The 19414-nt window shown below is 42.2% G+C and overlaps 1 protein-coding gene across 1 annotated transcript in view; it reads right to left on the bottom strand.

Annotated features, from left to right (window-relative positions):
• Positions 1–1536, bottom strand: part of LOC131478683 (probable ubiquitin carboxyl-terminal hydrolase FAF-X) — a 148310-nt gene extending 146774 nt beyond the window's left edge. The window contains 1 exon segment of the mRNA XM_058659269.1: positions 1477–1536. The gene's annotated coding sequence lies outside the window, so the exon portion shown is untranslated.
• Positions 1537–19414: the final 17878 nt, after the last annotated feature.

Raw genomic sequence — 19414 nt, forward strand, 5'->3', positions numbered from 1 at the left:
TTAAGTCAGCAAAATACATTCCAATAATAACAGGTAAAATATACTCTCAAAGTACACATTTTTGTGTAATATAAGATTCCCAAGTAACATTTCCTTGAAATTTAGCTAAAATTCATTCAGATCTAGTAACAAAACAAAGTACAAACAAGATGACAAATACAACTCCATGGAAATATTATACAGCCTTGGAAAAAAGCTTAAAATGCAACAATTTTAGTTTTCAGTCCTAAAACAGACATTCTAACCCTACCCTTGAAACATAAACTGAAAATACTTTAGGTTTTCATTCTTCCCAAACACTGTAGCAAGAAAGTTTAAATTATGAATGTTAAAATCATATTTGGTAAAAGAACACTAAATCCCCTTGGAATCAACCATTTCTGGAGGTCAATACTATAGTTTTGTAAAGTATAATGGTATAGAACAGTACGGTCTGTTTTGAAAGTTTTTAAGAATATAGCAACTTCACCTTTGCATGAGTTTATGGGTAACCACTGGCCAACATACACAAGCCAAAAAGAGAATCATAAGGTTTGCTAATCAAAGTAATTCATTTTCCTTAAAAGAGAACGCATACGAGCCTTATATGGATTAGAAGATGAATGCTTTTTCCAGTAAAAGAATGCTTCTAAGTATTTACCATTAACAAATCTGTACTGTCACTTCTCTGAACCAATTAACATCTGCAGAAGAAACCTCAACAGTGGAAAAACAAACAAACAAACAAACAAGGAACGTCATGATGAATTTAATCACCCAGAATCTTTGATATAATACTCTTTTTAAAGATTTCATTGTCCATGATATATCACAAAATGGTATCACAATTTCTGAAGTTTCCTGCAAGTTGATACTAAGTTCTAAATAACCAGAACATAATACAAATTATCAATTGTTTACTTCCAAGTTATATCACATAGCATAAAAAATCATTGCATCATCACCAGAATCAGAGTTTATTACATTATTTTGTATAAAGAAAACGAAAAAGACAATATATTCAAGGTAAGTTCGGAATTTACTTCATCTGACCATTAAACAAGTGGTATGAGATGCAGGAAGGCAAAAACTCGGTTTAAAAAGTGGGAGATTTTCAGAAGGTTGGGAAAAGGAACACAGTCGGGCTTAGCTTTGAGTCAAATCACCCCATCTGCGTAATAGCGTTTAGAGTCAGCAGTACGGGTGATAAAACACTGATAGCAGTATTTTAGTCACAGGAAGAGAGCAACGGCCAGTTACTCAATAGTATTCCACCAAACATTATATGAAACAGGCACAGCAGCTGGATTGGGGGAAGAGAAACCGAGAAGAGCCATTTTTCGCCGCAATGTTTAGTCCAGATACTACTATGACTCACCGGCCAAAAAAAAAAAAAAAAAAAGCGATCACACTTTGGTACTGGTTGCTTTACCCAGTCGCTGCTGCGGCTACAAAGCAGGCATATCTAACCGGAATTAGACAGGAAGTTAATTTCACCACATTACCTCCCTGTCCTTGGCATACAGCGACCTGCTCACCTTTTCTCTTCTTTCTCGTGGTGTGGCGCTCACAGCTCTTCTTTGGTTGTCTCGGACCTAGCCTGTTACCTGAAAGCATTAGCTCGCGACTGCTACACAAGGTGGTTAGGTGGCTGCCACCGGTTAGAGAAGCAGCCGGGAAGACAAACTCTCTTAGAAGACAGTTCCGTGTGGATCTATATCTGTCAGTGTACCAGCATTACACAAAACAAAGAAGCCGTTAAGGCTCTAATATGGCTGACCCTGCCAAGAGAAAAACAAAAAACGACAACTACTCGGTGACCATAGCGGCCTAAACTCCCAGCAGCCCCTGCGACACCTGCAATCAGGAAATTATCCGTTAAAGCCTCCCAGCCCCCCTCTATCCTCTGGATCTTTGGCTCTTAAATTTTCCCCCTCCCTTCTTTTTCTCCTTCCCTTCTCCAGCCTGTTTTTACTTCCGCCTGACCCGGAAATCCCACAGGTCGGACATCGTAGTGTTCTGCCCAGTCGCTTGAGGCTTTTGCAAAGTATTACAGCCTGAATGAAGGCCCACAAAAATAGCATTGCTTGAGCCAACCAAATAGAACCGTTTTCCAGCAAAGTTTCTGCCTATGCTGCTGTTTCTGTGATTACAGAAATGCTTCCAGAAAAACTGAAAATATAGAACCTCGTACAGATTGAACACCACTGAGCCCGGTGTGGTGGCCTGGTGACTAAAGTCCTCGCCTTGAACGCCCCGGGATCCCACATGGGCGCTGGTTCTAATCCCGGCAGCTCCACTTCCCATCCAGCTCCCTGCTTGTGGCCTGGGAAAGCAGTCGAGGACGGCCCAAAGCCTTGGGACCCTGCACCCCCATGGGAGACCCAGAAGAGGTTCCAGGTTCCTGGCTTCAGATTGACACAGCACCGGCCGTTGTGGCTCACTTGGGGAGTGAATCATTGGACGGAAGATCTTCCTCTCTGTCTCTCCTCCTCTCTGTGTATATGACTTTGTAATAAAAATAAATAAATAAATAAATCTTTAAGAAAACACAAATAATCCTTGAAAGTGTTATTTTGATCATTAAAACCTGCCAAATGATATTAAACCTGTCTTGAAATAACAGTATTGCACACAAATCTTAATAATTACCCCTGGTATAAGACTAAATATTTCCTGGTGGGAAAAATTCTAACATCTTTGGCTTTCCTTACAGGTTTAGAAATATTAGTATACTTTTTATTTTATTGCTGCTGTGGAATGATGATATACTTGCAAGATAAAGCTGTACAGAACATTAATGGCCAGATATTATCTTGATTCAGAGAATCATCACAGGTATATATGACTGTTAGGCCTCTTAACAACCTCTACTCCTCTGATCCTAAAAAATCTACACTTTGTCCCAAGAAAGTGCATGAAGCTGTCAGCGGCCATCACCCTATTCTCTCAGGATTTAGGATAATAAGAAGCAGGAGAAAACTAAATTGTAAGTCCTATAATGTAAAATTGGTGCCCAAAGTAGTCTTTGTACTTTACCAAAAGGAATTCCCTATCTTTCAGGAGTGCTACAGCTCACTTAATAAAGAAAAACATCACCAGATTCAACTAGTCACTTGCTTCATAAACATTTAAGAGTATCAATGGCCAGTATTGCCTGTAAAATTTATTAACGGCAGTTCAAGATCTGGGCAAACAGATTATACATTTTTTTCAGCAGTGCATGGCACCTTCTCCAGGATCGACCACATGATAGGACACAAGGCAAATCTAAGTAACTTCAAAAAGATAGGAATCATACCATGTACCCTCTCAGACCACCACAGAATGAAATTGAAAATCAGCAATTCAAAATGCCCCAGGAAATACAGAAACTCTTGGAGGTTGAACAATATGCTATTACAAGAACAATGGGTCAGAGAAGAAATTAAAGATGAGATCAAAAAATTTATGGAAACCAGTGAAAACTCAGATACAACAGCTCAAAACTTGTGGGACACTGCCAAAGCAGTGCTACAGGGTTAGCTCATTACACACACCTCCAGGAATTGGAAAAGCAGCAGCAGAAGAGCCCCCACACAATAGAAACAAGAAATTATCAAAACAAGGTAGGAGATAAACCAAATAGAAGTAAAACATATACACAAAATCAATGAATCAAAAAGCTGGTTTCTTGAGAAGATAAACAAAATAGACACCCCGCTGGCCCGACTGACAAAGAAAAAACAAGAGAAAGCGAGAAGTAACAGCATCAAAGATGAAAAAGGCAACATAACAACAGACAATGTAGCCATTAAGAAAATAATTAGAAATTACTACAAAGAACTGTACTCCAACAAATCAGAAGACCACCAGGAAATGGAAAGGTTCCTAGACTCCCACCACCTACCAAAACTTAGCCCTGGGGCAACAAAAGACCTTAATAAAACCATAACCGAAGCAGAGACTGAATCAGTGATGAAGAACTCCCAACATGAATTGGAGTACCTTCAGAGACTGAGAACTCTGAGGTCACCCAGCCCGATTTGGTCTACCACATGGGATGGAAGAAGCCCAAAATCCTTCCTTGCAGGATCCAAGGTCATAGGAATGATAGCCAGGAGCCCTGAGCGGTCTGCAGAAACAGAAGAACAGTAAGCTTCCTTCTGGACTAGGGAGAGGAGCTTTCTCTGGTCCTTGCCTGGTTCCAACTTTGGGTCCCCACCCTCTCTAGCAATGACCATCAGGATCGCTCCAGAAACCCCTCAAAACAAACAAACAAACAAAATCTAGAATAGACAGAAAAAAACAAGGAAAGCTTAGAACCAGTCAGGAAATGGTCAGCAGGGATTCACTTACACCTCTTTTGTGGAACACAAAGATTAGTTACCCCTCACTAGGGTATTGAAGATTTCTCTGCACACCCTTCCTAAAACTGTTCTGCAACTCAACTGTTGACATATGTTTTGTTAGAGTTATAACCCAGTCTAGACTACGCGAAAAACAGCCAGGTTCAGCAAAATCATGCTTCAACAGTATAAACTGCTAAATACTATAATGAAAATAGACACGAGACAGATGAATAGTAATCTATAGCCATTTAAGGTGTATAGAACCTGGTTGTATATAAAATAAAATAGAAATGTCAATGTAGAAGTCACAGGATGTGGTTAAGAACTTGCTTTTTTTTCTTCTTTTAACATATTGGTTACTCAATACTATGTCAATTTAATTCCATAACGTCATAAATGTTACTGATGTTATGCTGTGGCTTTTAATTGATTGGGATGATACTCTGCCGGCTCTGCCTTCAGACCAGAGATGGTCTCCCCACGAAACTGTTGAATTTATCTGGACGATAAGATGCTGGACTCTATGCTTGGTATATGCTTGCAATGAACTAATCTTGACTGATTTTGAACTGTAATACTGCAACAAGGTGGAGGAATCCACCATGGGGGAGAGTATGGAGGGGAGTATGGGGAGTGTCACATAATGCAATGTAATTAATAAAAAAAAGATCTGGGCAAATACAATGACCACCCCTCAGGTACACCCCACAGCAAATGGAGCTCACATGGCCATGATAAATTCTCTTATTGGCATGGCATCTCTGATCAATAAGGGAAGGGCAATGAGTATGACTAACAACCAATGCTTTGGATGTGAACTAGTAATGTACATAGTAGCCACAAGTTTAATCTTGGAAAACCTCTACCCAAAACTTTTCACATAGATTTAGAATTAAGCAACAGTCGCCTGGCTATTTTCTGTGCATTTTGCAATAAATGCCTGCTTTCCTCCAATATCCAGTAAAAAGCTTTCTGTATGTTGGGTGAGCAGACCCAGTATGAGATTCCACAACAATGCTTTCAACTAGTTTAGGCTTGTTCCTCAGAAACATTACTGGTACAGAAAAGTATTGATTTTTCTCTGTTAATTTGCATTCTGAAACATTATTGAATTTATGAGTTATAATAGTCTTTGTGATGTCTTTAGATGTTCCTATAATAGAATTATTTTATCACTCCATAATGGTTATTTGATTTCTTTCTCTCCTGTTGTATATCTTATTTTTCCTATTGCCTAATTGTTGTGATTAAACTTACCAAATAAATTAAATAGGGATGGTGAGAGTGAACATCTTTGGTTCTAGATTTTAGAAGAAATACTTTTGCTTTGCTCATTTAAAATGTTGCCATGAAGTTGTCACACATAGTCATTTTTTAGGTAGACTTACTATTCTTCAACTCACTTTTCTCAGGGGTTTTTTATCACAAGCAGGTATTTAATGCTACTGAGTACTTTTTTTTTGTATCCATTGAGATGTTCAATGATTTCATTTTCCATCATGTGCACCCATAGGGTTGCTGTCTTACTCAGGCCTCTTTGCTCCAAACCAGGCCAACAAGCATGTCAATGAATGCTACATTCTTATCCAGCCTGCCCCCACCTACCACCCCAAAGCACTGGATCTTGTGCTTACTGATAGAAGCTGTGGCCTAGCAGAGGCATTGTCAAAGTTCTGCCAGGTCTGCTCCCAGATTCAGAACTTCTGCATGTTGTAAGATATCTTGTCCAAATCAGAATATAGTCTGCCCCCATTCTTGGCTCTCACTCACATATTCTATATCTAGCCCAGCTTGACCCAAACCCAGACCCAGATTTTAAGTGAATGGCAGGTACTGCACCATAGCCCAGCCCAACCCACACCAATTCTGGCTCCTGCACATGCAAGTGAGTGCTGAAGCCTAGACCAGCTTAGCCCACCACAGACCTAATACACATGCAAGTTAACAGATACCCTGCCCATCCTGGCCTGCTTCCCAGCCCTGACTCTCATGCTCAATAGCAGGAACTATAGCTTAGCATGGAAGTTCTCTAAGTTTCCCACCCAGGCTTGCTTGCAGGCCTGGATGTTGCATGTGCCTACTGGGAACTTTGACCCAGCCTGGCTTGGTCTGCCCCGAGTTTGGGCACTTGCTATTAGGTGTTGCAGCCTAGCCAACCCCATACCCATTCCTGGATCCAATCTGGGTAAAACAACCTGAACAAACCTGACCCAATCCCAAACCTAGCTCTCAAACCTAGCTGCTTGCTGCAGCCTGTCCATTCTGTTGCATTCTGCATCCACTTTGGTTCTCACACATCTCAGCAAGTACTGTGGCCTAGCCAAGTCTGCACCACCCTAAGACCAATTCCATACACATACCAATAGGTGCTGTCACACCCCAGCCTGACCTGTAACACCCCCAGACCACGTCTTGTGCTCACCAAGGAACTGTAGCCTTGCAGGAAGGTCCCCAAGGTTCTGCTGTCAGGGCCATTCCCAGTCTGGATCGCATGTGTGCTGACGGGTGCTACAGCTCAACCTGATATAATCTACACCCAGTTATAGCCTTTGCATGAGCAGGCAGATATTGTGGCGCCCATTCTGGCCTGTCCCCAGAGCCAGGTCTTACAGCAGCCTGGTTAGTCTAAAGTGCTCCAAGTCCTGGGTCTCTGTGTATCAATGAATTTCATGGTCTTGCCTGACTCAACCCCCTGCTACCCTATCTCTGCTATAGTCCTTTTTGTAAGCCCATAACTAGACATGATTAAGCTTAATGGAAGAAAGACTTATCAAATGCTAGAAGAGTCTTAAAGGCATCTTGTGTAGCTAACTGAATTGAGTTGGGAATAAAAACTATTGAAATGCATTAAAATACTATCAGAATAAACACAAAATGATGAAAATTAAAATACTCTTGTTGCTGGTATGGAGAAAGATCTAGTTCCCAGGATTAATCAAACTATCTATTCAAAGTTTATGCCAAAACTTAGTACACAATAACTCGAGTTCTTTCGAAATCTAAGACATTGGTACAAATGAAAAAACAACAGAAATAAAATACTTTGCAGAGGAACTGCAAGGTGAGGGAGAAATACTGGCTCCCTGATAAAGTTACTATGAAAGGCAACAGGAGTATGGGCCTGCTGCTAGGACTAGTTCTAGGTTTTCCCTTGACAAGTTAAGGCAAGTTAGTGCTACTTATGATGGTATTGCTTGATGCCCTCCAGAAGATGTTAGCCTTGCACAGATTCAGAAACAATTAGGTCATTGCAACTGTTGAAGCAATTTCAAAGAAGTAACTTAGAAAATTTGGCAGAGTTGTAGTGTTGAAGCTTCTACATGGCATGAAGCACAGTGAAACCATGAGAACAGAATTGGAGAAAGCATCCAATGAAAGGTGATTGTCAGAAATATGAGGAAGACAAGAGAAGTAGTAAGCTGTGTTTCAGGCTAATGTGGATAAAATGTCTCAGATAGCAGCCATGTGGACATAGTCCATCTTGTTCATCTATATTTTAAAAGATAATTTGGGGGCTTGGCAGCGTGGCCTAGTGGCTAAGGTTCTCGCCTTGATCCCATATGGCCGCTGGTTCCAATCCCGGCAGCTCCACTTCCTCTCTGTCTCTCCTCCTCTCAGTATATCTGACTTTGTAATAAAAATAAAATAAATCTTTCTTTAAAAAAAAAAAGATAATTTGGGAAAACTGGAAGTTCTGAGATGACTTTCAGGAAGAGTCGCTTCACTAGGATGTAGTGAAACAGAAATATAGAGTCAGGGTTCCTAAAAGATTATCCTGTCACTACATTGCCTAAGGAAACCGTAGACACAAGACTTGAGTGTATGAGAACTGAGTCATGGGCAATAACCAGTAACACTATGGGGCCCACCCTGCCTCATCACGCTAATGATGCAAGTCCTGGATCATTAGTATTTAATGCCATCCTGATACTTTCAATATGGTCTGCTCAACTAATCCTTTATAATCCCCATGCTAGTTTTTAACTGCATAAATAACACCCTGTGCTTGTTCTATCATTGAACATTGCAAATATTTAACTCATAATTAATCAGTTTGTCTTGAAACTCAAGTAAATCTATAAACTCTTGAATTAAATTTAGATTTAGTTGAGACTGGATTTTAGAGAAGGGACTGCACACTGTATATTATAAGGAATATGTGAAAACTGGGAAGGCAAGAATATTATAAACTAAACAAAATTTAGCTTCCCAAATGCATGCAAACATTTTAACTCTCAAGTCATGTTGCCTGATTAACGCTAATAGATGTGACATTATGATTGAATCTTGATCCAGTATGAAATCTGAATGTGAAATTTTGAAAAGTCAACTGTCCCAACCAACAGGACACATCACTCATACCCTGAGGGTGGACTGGGAATTCCGGGCTGCTAGCCCCCAGGCTTCTGGCCCAAGGAACACACGGACACACGTACTTGGTGAAAAAGAGTGTCTCTCGCTCTTTATTTATTTTACTCCTCATATATATATACTTTCTTCTCTAGGGGAGGATGGGAAAGGGAGGGGTGTCTTGGGAGTAATTATCTTCACTGAAGCAGGGAAGGAACTAATCATCTATGTTGAAACAGGGGAGGAACTGTAAGGCCCCCCAACAGGGAAAAACCTTACCAATTGTCTCAAGAGAGTGAGTTTCCCCAATGACCACCGAAGACGAGACTTGATGCAAAAGCAAGAGGCTTTATTCGATCATCAGCGTGCTGGGGCCGAGGCCAGTTCCTCACACAGAAGGCTAGGCATCGACCCAGTCATGGTATAGCAACCTTTTTAAAGGCTAAACCAAGTCTGAAATCATAAAACCATAAAACCATAACCATGAACGGGGGGGGGGGGGGGGAGCCCTAAACAGGGAGGGGAACCCTAAACATAAACAGGGAGGAGGAATCATTAACATAAGCAGGGAGGGGGCCATGCCATTAGGGGCGGAGGCTAGTTGCAGGTGCCCCTTATCTCTCAGGCCCCCAGGCTCTATCACGAAATGTTTCACTGTCCTTCCAATCCCAAATGTTCCCTTTCATAACTAATTATTTGAACAGGAACAAGGGTGGAGGTTCTATTCTGCTTGTTTTACACAGCATGTTCTGGCCTAATATCCTGCTTGCTGTGGCCCTTCTTGCCCAAGGCAGGCTTTCAATGCAGCAGGCTGTCAGGTAGGCCAAGTCTAAGGTCCATAAGTCTGTGGCTCCTAACAGTCAATGGTTTGTTTTAAGTTGTTAGAGTGGGGAGCAATCAATCATGATTATTTACATGGGCCACCAACAACATTTCTTTGAAAAGTACAGTGACAGGAAAAAAAGAGAGTCTGGGATTTTTCCATTTGCTGATTCATGCTCCAAATAATTGCAACAAATAGGATTGGGTTAGACTAAAACTCAGAGCCTAAGAGTTCCAAGAGCTCCTAAGTCCTAGGTGGGTCATATGAATCCAAGAATTTGATCATATCATTTGTAGCCTCACAAAATGTACAGCAGGAAGCTGTTTCAGAGAATCAGATGAACTTCACAACTGGATACTTCAAAAAGAAAGACAGAGATCCTAAGAAGCAGTTAAGCAGAAGCTGCTGCATAACATCTGCATCAAGATTGCAAGGTTTCATACCACTGATGATTACAATAACCTCATACCATGTGTTATGTTACCACATGCTTTGAAACAGGAAATAACATTGCTATTGTAAAGAAAATTGAGTCTGTACATTAAAGGATTTTACTAAGATCAAATGAAAGCAGGGCTTGAAGGACTAGCCTGTTGAACTTCTAAGTCTATTTCCCAATTGCTAAGGTTCTTAGCTGTGAAAAGTCAGCATGAAGTTGAAAGTGGATTGTTGGAAATAGGGCCCGGCATCATGGCTTAGAGGCTAAAATCCTCAGCTTGAATGTGCCAGGATCCCATATGGGTGCCGGTTCTAATCCCGGCAGCTCCACTTCCCATCCAGCTCTCTGCTTGTGGCCTGGGAAAGAAGTCAAGGATGGCCCAAAGCTTTGGGAACCTGTCCCCATGTGGGAGACCCAGAGTAAGAAGCTCCTGGCTCCTGGCTTCAGATCGGCGTAGCAGCTGCCATTGCGGTCACTTGGGGAGTGAATTATCAGACGGAAGATCTTCCTCTCTCTCTGCTCCTATGTGTGTATCTGACTTTGTAATGAAAACAAAATAAATCTTAAAAAAAAAGAAAATAGGTGAATAAAAGAGAGTAGGGTGAAGATCTCTGAAACAGGCCTAAATTATCTAAATTGCATTACAACTACCAGCATGTTTCAAAACATTCAGTGGTTTTTTGTTTAGTACATAAGGTATTGGATGTAATGAACATCATTTTACATAATCTTGCCCCAACTTATGTCTTTGATGCATTCTTTGAATACTTCTGAACTACACTGCATTTTAATTTTTAAATGGATCCCAGAGATAGGAAAGCAAAAAGAAACAAGTTGCACCTTGAGATTAGATCTCCATTTTACAATCCATGGACTATGGATATGAAATGTGGTGAGTCAAGCACAATGAAAAAACAGTATTAAGTTCTAAGTGCAACAGATGACACCAGGTTATTTCTACAAAACTAGAAAAGGGAATTTTTACTTAGACACACAAAAATTACCCTTTGAATACTAAAAGTAAGGGGGTTAATCGTCCTGTAGGCATTTAAAGAAAGGTTTATTTGAATTATATAAATAGCCCCAAAATTGGAATTTCAAGTTGTGGAAAGAGTAGTTACTTTCTACAAGTCCCTTCCACATGAGGAGCCTTAATAAAGGCTTATGCCTTTCCTCACTTGTGCATCAGTATCATCTTTCCTCTTTGCCTATTAACGAAAAAAGGCCATGAGACACATAATGGACCAGAGGATAGCTGCATGTGTGTTTTCTCTGATGGACAACTCATTTATTCATTGGTCTTCTGACCCTGCCTGATGCTGGAGGCTCTACCTATGTGGGCTTCCACTTGCGTCCTTCAAAGCACACTGGCCCACTGACTGCCATATTTAAGGATTGTGCAATTTGAATTCTCTCAGACCCAATATGCCAACTCCCGCTATTCCAAATCATACAAGTGATGATCCCCTGCCTCTATACCCTGTAATGAATCCTTATTCCGGGTCCATTTTCCAAACCTCACAGCCCATAGCAATCTCTTAGGCCTGGCTAATGCCTCAGACTATCAAAGTCTATAGTGCATTCATTCCCATCACCTGATTTCCATGACTTTTCTCCAGTGACCAAAGTCTGCCCTGCTCCAGAGTGGAACACCAGGTATTCCATGGAACAGCAATATCAATATCAGTTCTGGATATTTAGGACATTAGGACTACACCCAGAATGTTAGCTACCACCACTCAGATGTTGAAAAGTTCACTGTGAGGGATGTTGTAATTAGATGGGTTAAAATTTCAGTCAGTTGGAAGACTACAAGGATAGTTGGAGTGCTGTTCGGTTTGTTTGTTTATTTTTGTTTTTTGAATCCACCCCAAATTGAATCTAGGTGAGTTTTGTTGGTTTATTTTTCTTTTCTCCTTGTTTATTTTTCAGAATAGGACCAAAGAAAAAGAGCAATCTCCTAGATATTATACGAAATGCACTTATTAGTTTTTTTGGCAAATCCTGGATGCAGTGCCCTACTGATGTCTTCAGAAGGTTTCCCATTCTCAGTGTATCTTAGTCTTCTCTCTCCCTATTCATGCTATTTTTTCCTTTTGATACATCATAAAATGCCCCATTCCTTTTGCAACAATTATAGGAATACTGTTCTATCCTGCTGCTGCAAAATGTATTTGGAACTTCAGAAGCTAAAAGCAGCAAAGCAAACAACCCAGATTAAAATGGGGGGGGGGGGGCGGCGTCTGTTGTGAGTGGCACAAGCTATGTTTGCTTTTGGTGTGGAATTGAAATCAAGAGATTTTGAAAGCATAATATTTTGACTTCTGGCCAATTGGTAAAAAAAAGAAATGCGCAAAGGACACAAACACATATCTTGCAAATGATGAAATTTAAAGGGTAACAGACATGAGAAAACTCTTGTTCTCTAGATATCACGAAAATGTAAATAAGAGATATATGTGCTTCTACTTAGCTCCAGTGATATATGATACGATAAGGATATATGAAAAACATTTCTGTAGGTTTTGGAAATCCTGTATACTAGTTTTCTATGTGTTGTGCAAACTGCCAATATTTTCTACCATTCTGTTGGTTAATTCTTCACCTACATTTTATTCCCCTTTCAGTACAAAAGACTCTTTTCTTGATGTAATCCACTGTTGCCAGGAAAGTAAACAGTGCAACCACTGTTAAAGTCAGTATAGAGAATCCCTGGACAAGTGAAACCAAATCTATCATATAAAATATCTATATCACTTCTGGGAATATATACAAGTTAAATGAAATGCGCATATGAGACAGGTAAATACAATTTCATGCTTTATACCAATACAGTTCATAATAGCTGATACATGGAAACAACTTCAATGCCCCATCAATAAATGAATGGATGAAGAAAATGTGATACCAAAAACTACTCAGCCATTAAAAAATTAAATCATACTAATTGCAGCAAAAATGAATCCTATTAGAAAGCATCATGCTTAGTGAAGTAACCCAGTCATAAAAGAGAAATATTTTATGTTCTCCTTGATTTGCAACAACTAATGCACAGGCAAAGACACGTACACACAGACATACACACAGACACACACACACACAAACTACAAACTGCACAAAGGAGACAAGTATACTTAAAAATAACAGATTATGCCATAAGACACTTTGAGTTAGAGATTACTTATTCCTCTGAAGAAAATACAAGAGTGGCAAGCATCGTAGCACAGTAAGCTCAACTGCCAAATATCAATACAGTACACTACTGAAAACCCTGCCCAAATCAGGACTTGATAAGATGGCAGGGCCAGGTACTTGCATAAAATTTAAAACTTTAAAATCAGAGGTTCAACTCATCTTTTTTTTAAATTAATTTATTTTTATTACAAAGTCAGATATACAGAGAGGAGGAGAGACAGAGAGGAAGATCTTCCGTCCGATGATTCACTCCCCAAGTGACCACAACGGGCGGGTGCGCGCCGATCCTAAGCCGGGAACCTGGAACCTCTTCCAGGTCTCCCACGCGGGTGCAGGGTCCCAATGCTCTGGGCCGTCCTCGACTGCTTTCCCAGGCCACAAGCAGGGAGCTGGATGGGAAGTGGAGCTGCCGGGTATTAGAACCGGCGCCCATATGGGATCCCGGGGCGTTCAAGGTGAGGACTTTTAGCCGCTAGGCCACGCCGCCGGGCCCTCAACTCATCTTAACAACATGTTCCAGGCCTGGTGAAATGGCTCAACAGGTCTGCCTAATGTGACCCATCTCTTGATACAACACTCACTTCAGGCACTGTGATCTACCCCTGCTAGACAGTCCCCTATCCCTAATTTTCTAGTGGGTTAGCGTGTGGTGATCAGCAATATTCTGCACTATTAAGCCCATCTCAAGTTTCCCATGTGGGCTGGTGCATTGGTCTAACCCACACAGATTTTCTGTCTCTCTGCTCCAAACCACCAGGTCTCAGTCACCTCACTTATCTGCAAGTACAGTGACCCTGTTGTTGGGTGTCTTAAGGATTCATTCCTCATCTACACATATGGTGGCCTTATCCATTCATGTCTTTAGGCAGTAATTCCATTCCACCAGATTTCCAGAGGTTTTTACTGGGTAGCCAGCAGGCCCAGGCCCAGATGGCTTCAGCTACCTTTAAGCAGCTAGGCTGGGCTGCATCTCCCTGTCCACCAACAGCCAAAAGCGACCTGTGGTGTTGAGAGTCCTGTTTGTGTGCCCAGCCTTGATGTGTATTGTTAGTGGAGGCTGTATAAGAATTCAAGTTATCTAGCTCTTCCTCTGTCCCTCAAGAAACCTGAAAATCCACATTTCCCTTGTCACTATGTCAGTGATTTTTTAAAAATTATTATCTTGAGGGCTGCGGGAGAGGACGTCTAGCTCGGATCCCGAACCCAGTCCGCCATGTGCCCATGGCTCATGGCGGGCTGGGCCCGGACATGCCTGGGTGCGGCCTGCTTCCTTCTGGGGTGAGTACGCCGAGGGGGGAGGCCTCCGTGACTGGGCATGTCCGGGACCCACCCAACACCCTCATTGGGTGGTGGGTGAACGGGATTGGGGAGGGGCGCAACCTCGGGCCTGCAGGATTTAACTTCCGGCTGCCAGAGGCGAGCCGAGGGCTGCGGGAGAGGACGTCTAGCTCGGATCCCGAACCCAGTCCGCCATGTGCCCATGGCTCATGGCGGGCTGGACCCGGACATGCCTGGGTGCGGCCTGCTTCCTTCTGGGGTGAGTACGCCGAGGGGGGAGGCCTCCGTGACTGGGCATGTCCGGGACCCACCCAACACCCTCATTGGGTGGTGGGTGAACGGGATTGGGGAGGGGCGCAACCTCGGGCCTGCAGGATTTAACTTCCGGCTGCCAGAGGCGAGCCGAGGGCTGCAGGAGAGGACGTCTAGCTCGGATCCCGAACCCAGTCCGCCATGTGCCCATGGCTCATGGCGGGCTGGGCCAGGGCGGCCAGTGTGCCATTTGGCGCCAGGCTGAGCCTACTGGCCGCCCGGCTGGGGAGCTCTGGGGTATTGGACATCTGAATCGCTGCTGAGATAGCTCTAGAGTGACCCCACTGTTTCTGGGATCTGAGTCAATCCTAAAGATTCCCAATGCCAGTAACTCTTCCTTTGAAGAACTTCCAATCCCTTAATAATGCTGAGCTTTGAACACCTATCAAGTAAAAGATAAGCTCCGGCTTGTGTAGCAGGCTGGCACCTAATGGTCCTCGGAGCAACCACGTGCAGGTGCGTGATTTACAGCTAGGAACGGTCCCAATCTGGGAAGCCACAGCTGGGATGAGGTTCCCACCAAGGGGTGTATGTGCTGGAATGGGGGCTGCGTTCTATCTAGGAAACAGTTGCAGTCACCCGAGGCACTAGTGTGGGCTGGGATTGGATGCACCAGGCCGGTTCAGATCCCAGCACCATCTGGTGTTATGGAGAAACAGGGTAGATGTGGGACTGACTAGGCTGGGTCTCAATCCCCTTCTGAGCCATGTGTGAGCTGTATGTGGGTATGGACGAGCCATGGCTGGGCTGAAACATCCAACAACAAGAGTCAGAATGGGGTGAAAGCCAGCCAGGAAAAGCCACTGTTCCTGCTAGGACAGGAGGTGAACTGAGTAGGGTTGGCTCAAAAACCCCCTGGCAAGCGCAAAATCTGGCATTGGGAGGGGTTCTGATGGAGGAGCCTGGGCAACTCCTCTGGCAGGACACAGTCCCTGCAGGTAAGCGCGAGAAGCATGATTGGAAACAGCCCAGAATAGGCCATGGAAAGTTTCCCACTGGCATGCATTCGGCATGGGTCAGGAGCAGGCCAGGCTGAATCAGTTCATGTCATCCTCTGGCAAATCCGATCACCAGAACAGAGTGTGGAATGGGCCGGGTTTGGTTGCGACAAAACCAGTACACATTCTGGAACGCCAGGGCATGGTTGCCTGTACTGGATATGAATGCAACACCCATCCAGCACACGTGAGATCCAGGAAGGGAGGGGCAGAGCTGGCGGGGGGGTTAAGGGGCTGGTCCCCTCGCTGGACAACCACTCCCACTGGAGAGTGTTGGCTGGGATAGAGACAGACACAACTAAGCAAGGCTACAACACCTGTGCGCTGCATGTGGACAAGATCAGGGCCACAGCATCAGCTGGCAGAAGCTGGCACTGGGGACTAATTCTGTCGAGTCAAATCACAGGACCACCTAAAGAGTGCATAAACCGGGACAGAGAGACCTGGGAGGGAAAAAGTGGGTTCCCCCTTCTTGGGTCACTATTCCCGTGGGAGGGCATGAAAACTAGGACGGGGGCTGGGATGGCTAGACAGAGGCACTCAACAACATCTGTGAGGGCTGGATGGTTGAGTCGATTAGATAGAACTAAGCTTTAATACCCATTGACAAGTACCAGAGCCAAATGGGATGGGGGACAGACTGGTCTTCTGCTACACAAATTGGCAAACCAGGGTAGGGGGCAGGCTTGGTGGGGGTTATTGTGGGTCGCCCCGACTAGGCTGCAGCTCCCACTGGTTGATGTAAGGGCCGAACCAGACTGGACTGCAACACCCATTGGTTCCAGTGCAACTCGGGACTGAAAACAGAACCAACACAGCAATTGCAACCACCAGCTGATCAGGGTGATGGACTGTGCCGGGCCCTGTGCTTGCTAGAACATACAAGAATCTGGTCTGGGAATACCTCAAAGTATCTTTGGAGATCTCCCCACTTGAACTGCTGGACTCAGAATTCTAACCAAGAAAAGACAGAAGACAGAATAGGACAATCATTCATCTCAGCTACATGTTGGCAGCGAAATATGGGACAAATGGAGACTTCATGATGGACCATATCAATCAGTGGACCACCTCATCGAGCGAAACTGGCAGTGACTCATAACTGGAGAACTATTAACTCCACTTGAGCACATATCTCAGAGCATGCTCCACATATGGGACTTGGGGTGGGCGGGAAACCGGGTGGGGCTTCTCCCTCAATATCCCCTTTTACCTCAGATACATGATGGAAACAATATGGACATAATAGCATTGCCCACCTCCCTATCCCCCTGAACCTTTTTTTTTTTTTTTCTTCTCTTTCTTGATTTTCCTTCAACTATAGTTAACTATGTAAAGATTGTCAACAACAATACAATAAAATGGATTATATATATAAAAAAAAAAGGATATAAAGCTTATTAAAATAAGGCAGAAACACACACACACACAAAAAAAAATTATTATCTTTCCTTATTTGTTGTGTTTGTTTTTAATGGTTCTTCTTCATTTGAACCCAAGCATTATCTGACATTTCTTATCTTTGCTGGGATGCATATGTGTATGGATTAAGAGCTAACTGTAGGTGCAGAATCAGTTGAAAGAACATTTCTTCAGACTGATTCATCAGTGCAGGTAGATCATAAAATTTGGAAGATTTGCTTTGTGGAAGGAAGCAGAAGTTTTGAATTCATTTTAGGTTTCCCAAGTGCCTTTATAAAATATTTGAACTTTTAAAATTTTTCTAGTAACTCCATAACAACTTGCATACACTTTTTAAAAGCAATATATAGTAACAGATAGCTCTAAAAATTAACTTTCATCACAGTTAAAAATTTATGTGCTTCAAAGAATGAAGTGCTGTTTTCAGCATTAAATGTTATTTCATCACTATGTCATTACAGGTTTATTTGAAATACAGCAATGTCCAAGAGGAAAATATCTTCAAAAATCCTAATCATGAGTTTTGGGAAGCTATTAGAGAATTTTATTTAACTCCAGATAATACTGGCTCCACTTCTGGTAAGAATTTGAAAATGAGGGTAAGGTTGAGCCATTATGAATACTCTGAAAGGTCAAGAAGCATCATCAACTCTTGTCTATATTGCTCCTTCAAAAGAAATGAATGTGAAATCAAAAGGTTAAGAGACCACTGGGGAGAAAAATCTCATAAGCATACATGAGAGTCATTTGAAGTATAATTCACAAAGTAGAGGAAGGAAAAAAAGTTCATCAATGTCCATGAGTGGTAAACTGAGGTCAGAAACTAGGAACAAAACTGCAAAGAGTTGAAAATCCTAATAAACTATTCACCTGAAATGATTATATCTGTTGTGTTATAGCTGTTATGTATTCATGCATATTTCATTTATGAACTCTGATGGGTTTGTAAATGTGGTTGAATCCTATTCAAGTGTATACTACTTAAACATATTTCCTTCTAACATTCACAAGTTACGTGCTTATAATGGAATAGTTAGAAAATACAAAATCATGCATAGAAACAGTTGTGGCACTGGCAATGTGGGTTAGTAAATTCAGCTGTCACCTGCAGTGCTGACTTTTCCATATGTGTCTACTTTTGGTAGAACTTTTCCCTGAATATATTCCAGTGGAAGATGGCCCAAGAACTCAAACTCATCTCTGAGAGACTGGAGTTTAACTTCTTTCTCCTGGTTTTGGCCTATTGCAGCCCTGGCTGATAAGCCAACCAAGAAGTATACTAGCAGATTGAAAATCAATCTCATTCTCTCCCTTAATCCTTCCCCTGCTTAATTCTATCTTTCCAGTAAATCTCTGAAAAATTATTTGCAATTTAAGACCATAAAAATAATAAAATTGGAGTATTTTAATATTTTTAAATATTTAATTGTGGGCACATTTTTAAAGACAGATGTGATTAGAATTGAATACGCTGTCTTTCCACATGACTGAGCTTTTTATCTAATCTCTTCAAAATTTTTTCTTTCATTGTGTACATATTTCTCAATTACCTGTATCATGTATTGTATTTTAATTTATCTTTCCTGTGCTGAGAATAAAACCGCTCTTCGGTAAGTAGAATTTTTTTTTTTTCATGCCTTTTCCTTTGGATATAGCTACCTTAGTATGCAGTCAAGGATTATATGAACTTAAAATTTAATCTCCCAAAGATTACAAAAATTGATCCTATAACAAAATTATTTCTATATTCTCAAATTGATTAGGTATGTGCTTTTAATTTCCTTTTCTTATTGACTATTTTTCTGTATTTTATATCGGTCACCTTCAGGACCTTTCTCTTTATTAATAAGTCAAGATAGACATGGCTTAAAGTTTATCTGCCCTGGCCTGAGGCACATGACTCTGATGTGACTGAAAGGCTTGTGAGATTAGGCATGTCTTTTGGGCATTGTTGTTACTGGGGAGCGGGTGGGTCGCCTGAAAATTCCTTCCTCCGCTCCCTTTAAAACCCTGGAACTTGTGCTAAATAAACAGGCATTCCTTAGCAGCTCATCTCTCACCTTACCCTTGATAACCTCAGGACCTTCTGGGAGGACTTAAACCCCGAGAACTGTGTCTGCATATGTTGACCAGGTTGGAACGCAGTAGCTATTCACAGGCACAGTCCTGCTACTGACCAGCAAGGAAGTTTTGACCTGTTTTATTTCCGACCTGGGTTGGTTCATCCCTCCTTAGGAAACTTGGTGTTCCCCTGCTCCCGCGAGGTCACCATAGTAATGCCAAACTT

This window comes from Ochotona princeps, chromosome Y, assembly GCF_030435755.1.
Source record: "Ochotona princeps isolate mOchPri1 chromosome Y, mOchPri1.hap1, whole genome shotgun sequence".
Taxonomy (NCBI): domain Eukaryota; kingdom Metazoa; phylum Chordata; class Mammalia; order Lagomorpha; family Ochotonidae; genus Ochotona; species Ochotona princeps.